The sequence below is a fragment of the Rhipicephalus sanguineus genome, chromosome 4 (assembly GCF_013339695.2).
Source record: "Rhipicephalus sanguineus isolate Rsan-2018 chromosome 4, BIME_Rsan_1.4, whole genome shotgun sequence".
Taxonomy (NCBI): Eukaryota; Metazoa; Arthropoda; class Arachnida; order Ixodida; family Ixodidae; genus Rhipicephalus; species Rhipicephalus sanguineus.
In genome coordinates this window covers 134,570,320-134,574,399 of record NC_051179.1, presented here as the reverse complement: position 1 = coordinate 134,574,399, position 4,080 = coordinate 134,570,320, and the positions used below count along the sequence as shown (strand labels likewise).

The 4,080-nt window shown below is 47.1% G+C and overlaps 1 long non-coding RNA gene across 1 annotated transcript; it reads right to left on the bottom strand.

Annotated features, from left to right (window-relative positions):
• Positions 1-293: 293 nt before the first annotated feature.
• Positions 294-1,581, bottom strand: LOC119390724 (uncharacterized). Its single transcript, XR_007415868.1, has 2 exons — positions 881-1,581; positions 294-726 (listed from the first exon to the last, which is right to left on the bottom strand). It is a non-coding gene; the product is annotated as an uncharacterized LOC119390724 (long non-coding RNA).
• Between the last annotated feature and the right edge of the window lie 2,499 nt (positions 1,582-4,080).

Genomic DNA, 4,080 nt, shown 5'->3' with positions numbered 1-4,080 from the left:
CGAGTGCCACACAACAGGAAGACGATATCGACTACTTTGGTAAAGTCGTTGCGGCACACATGCGCAGCGTTCCGAAGGATAAGCTCATCGCTTGTCAGACTGCTATCTTAAACACACTTGAAATCTACATCGACAAGAGCGAGTAAGAAAGCTCAACGGATCTCATTTTATATTGTCAGTTAATAAAGCGTTGCTTACATCCATCATTGTTGTCAGTGTGAATGAAACTCAGTTTTAAGTACATATCCGTAATTCGATATGCCATTATTACGGCAGCGTACAAGATCTTGCCCTTCAACTAAACAAACCGCATTTCATTTCACAACTACTTTATTTCATGATAACGCATGTGCATCTTGCACTCTCTTAGCATAATCTTACGGCCTTCTGTATACATCGGCATCCAAGTGCGCTGACTTACACTGCCATGACACAGCACCCCTGCCATTCAAAAATTCACATAGGCTGTCACGTACAGCGGAGCCAACAGCACTTACTCGTCCACGAGAATGAGGCTGTGCAGAGAACAGAGTTGCAGTAGGCGTTGTGTCGACACACGAGTCAGCTGAGTGCAGTTCATTGGCGAGGAAGTTGTGCAATACACATGCCGCATTCACCATTGATGTCATTCGTTTTGGCTCAGCGTCGATCACGGTGTGCAGAAATCTAAACCTATTCGCAAGTATTCCAAAGGCGCTCTCAACTACACGCCGAGCCCTGGATAACCTGCAAAGTAATAAAAAATAAACATGATTTGATAAATTTTACACCACAGAGAAGATAGTAGCATGCCAATGTGTGCTGCAATTCTGGGGTTAGCATATCTTAGATTAAACGTTTAAATTTCACATAGTGCTGTTTCAGTAGTGACATAAATTACCTGTAATTAAATATTATCTTCTCTTCTGTTAAGGAAGGTTCCCCAAATGGTTTCATCAGGTTTTTTCCAAGTGGGAACGCGTCATCAGCGACAAAAACCGGTGGTAAGTACACATCAGGCGAGCTTGCCACCTTGACCAGTTCCGGAAGACCAGCCGACATGTTTGATAATTGTGCTTGCAGAGGCGTCGTTTGCCAGACGCTCGTATGTCCCTGCGACCCTGGCGCACCAACATCCGTGTACAAAAATTTGTAGTTCGCATCAACCACGGCAAACAGTATAATACTGAAGCTTTTCTTGTAATTTCTGTAAACTGTTCCCGTATTTTCTGGCTTGGTAATTATCACATGCTTTCCATCCATCGCTCCAACGCAGTTTGGAAAGTTCCAGTTTCTATTGAAACCAGCGACGATGTCTTTCCACTCATCCTCAGTGCTTGGTCTTTTGAGGAAGTCATTCTTGAGCTCTTCATAAATTACTTGACATGTTTCATGGATAATATCATTTACAGTTGAGTGGCCCAAACGAAATTGGCGACTCAAGGAGTGGTGGCTCTCTCCTGCACAAAAAAAAATACCGTCACTAATTGGCAGATATATGCAAAGACTGGCAAATTGTACATCAAGGACAGCAGGGCTGTGTAAGAGGGCTTTCGCAGCCTTCGCAAGATGTATTTTATTATTGCCAGATATCTATCTATTCAAGACCTTGCAGGTGTTTTCCAACATGCAACGTAATGCCGGCTCTAAAAACGAGGTTCTCGGAGTTGGCGCGTAGGTTTAACTGAACAGTCTCAGTTGCAACAAATAGGAGCAATGTTTCGAGTAGAAATGCACAGACGTGCAACACTTGCCTGAAGCAAGGTACCGTAGCGTGGCATGCAGCCTTGTTTCCGCTGATATGGCTCGCCGCATCACGGTGTCCTGTCGTTCTATGCGAGGTCCCACGAGCGAGAGGAACTGAACAAACTCCTCTCTTGACACTCGCAGCAGCCTCCTGTATTCTTCGGTGCCGCTAGCCAAAAGCTCACGGTACAGTTGGTGTTTCATACCAAGATGCTTGTTAGCGATGTAGTCCTTTTGCCAACAAGATCTTTTTGCCGGAAAGAAGAGCGCTTCATCGTCTAATTCTGATAATGCAACAGCCATTGCAGCTAATCGTCGCTTTCTTTCGAACGCCATCTTCAACTTAAAAGAAACTCTGCGCCATAGACGGAAACATAAAATCCTTCAATACTTTTTCTAGCGATGAATGTGTTTCCGACGTTGAGACTGCTCGCGCCATCTAGAGAAAAAAGGGACAAGCAAGCTTTCGCACATTATTATGACCTCTGAGATTTCGTAGCACTCGCGCTATCGCAGATCACCGAGCTCATGTTCTGCTAATAGATGTACTCGCTAAGCCTACAGCTCTCAGAAAACGAGTACGGCGCTCGGAAACAGTAGCAAATTGTCATGAATACGTTGCCGGCGAAGCTTGAGGACACAAACCTAGAGCCGACACAATCGTCAGTTTGGGACTAACAGCCCACGCAATGCGCGACGAGTAGCCTAAAGATTCGAAGTGGGCAGCTCTCGCTTCAGAAAGTGCCGCCATGTTTTTTTTTGCTGCGGCGCGTCCGTCTACTCGCTTCGTCCGTCGTCTGGATGTGCTTTGCACAGGCCTCGGAAAGTCCAGCCATCGCCGAAGGGGGGTGCAAAAATCGACCCCTTCGCAGCTAAAAAACATCACATAGTGGCTCCGTTCAAATCTGCCCTCGGCGACGCCAAAAAATCCGCCAGAGGCGCCGTAATAAAATCAATATTTAAGAGAAATACAGCTATCATTCCCGCATAAAAGTGCTTTTTCTTGTGTAACTGAAAGTAATGTTTGAGTGATGAGTAAATTTTGTTGTTTAGTGATTGAAAACATCTCTCTTGTCGCTCACCGCTGACGGCCGGCGCGCGGTAGCGAGCAAGCGGACCGTCGCTGTGACCAGTGACGAAGCGCAAAAAGTGCGCCGCTGCGTTTCGGGTGCCGCAGATAACGCGCAGAATATGCGCAGTTATCCTCCGATGGTTGGCAGCTGGTTTGTTGCTCCCCGTGTTCTTGCGAATTCTATCGTTAATGTTGTCTAAAATACGCATGAAAGTTTAATTCGCCGATGTAATCATATTGAAATTATGGTGGGCATTCGGTGTGCTACTGCATGGTGCCGCAGGAGCTGCGATACCAGCGAAGGCGTCAGTTCCCACAGGTTCCTCGACGATGGCAGGTACACGTACTGTCGGCCGCAAAAGTTTGCGGGATCTGCAGCGCGTGGCGGAGCGACGGAAAACTGCATTGCTGCGTCACCTACCGTGATGCGGCGGGTGTTGAGGCTATCGGCCGCAGCCTCCGCGATTAGATCCGGCAACGGCACGTTATCTAAACGCGCCGTCGCTAATCGCCGAGGCCGATAGCCTCAACACCCGCCGCATCACGGTAGGTGACGCAGCAATGCAGTTTTCCGTCGCTCGGCCACGCGCTGCACATCCCGCAAACTTTTGCGGCCGACAGTACTTTCAAGCTCAGCGTTTTTCTTTCTGCTTTGTGACCTCGTTAACATATCACGCTTCACTGTTCTCGCTGTTGAGTTGTATGCTAACACGTGTGGACAAAGCTGCTATTTCACTTGTACTTGCAAGGCCTGGTGGGCTCAAATGAACGAGTGAATTATGCGATGGCATGAGCACGACTTGGTCAGACTGTTGATGAAGCCTACTTTCCAGTGGCGATGTCACAATAAGAGAATGACCGGGATAGAAAATCGTTTCTCCCTTCTCTGTATTTGTGCACCTCTTTGAGGCCTTGCATATATCCCATATATGGGTTGTTTCATCGGTATCACGTGTTAAAATCCTCATGTTTTCTGCCACTCTGTCGACATCCGCTATATTGCGATTTCTTTGCGTAAACCTGCTTGGTGTTCTCAGCCTGACTGCAATATGTTGTAATAACAACAAACGCGGGGGTCTTCAGGCGTACTCGTTGAAAGCAAGTACTGAAACTGTAGCAAAAAAGATGCTGATGCTTTACGCCTGTACTGCATTACAAGTTGGTTATTGTGAGCGCTAGCTGATGGTGGAAACAGGCAACACACGCCGTCTAATTTGTTTTGTCTCTTTGAAGTACCGCGAAGGCTATTCGTTTACGAGCTCACGATGTCTCGACAAGGGCCT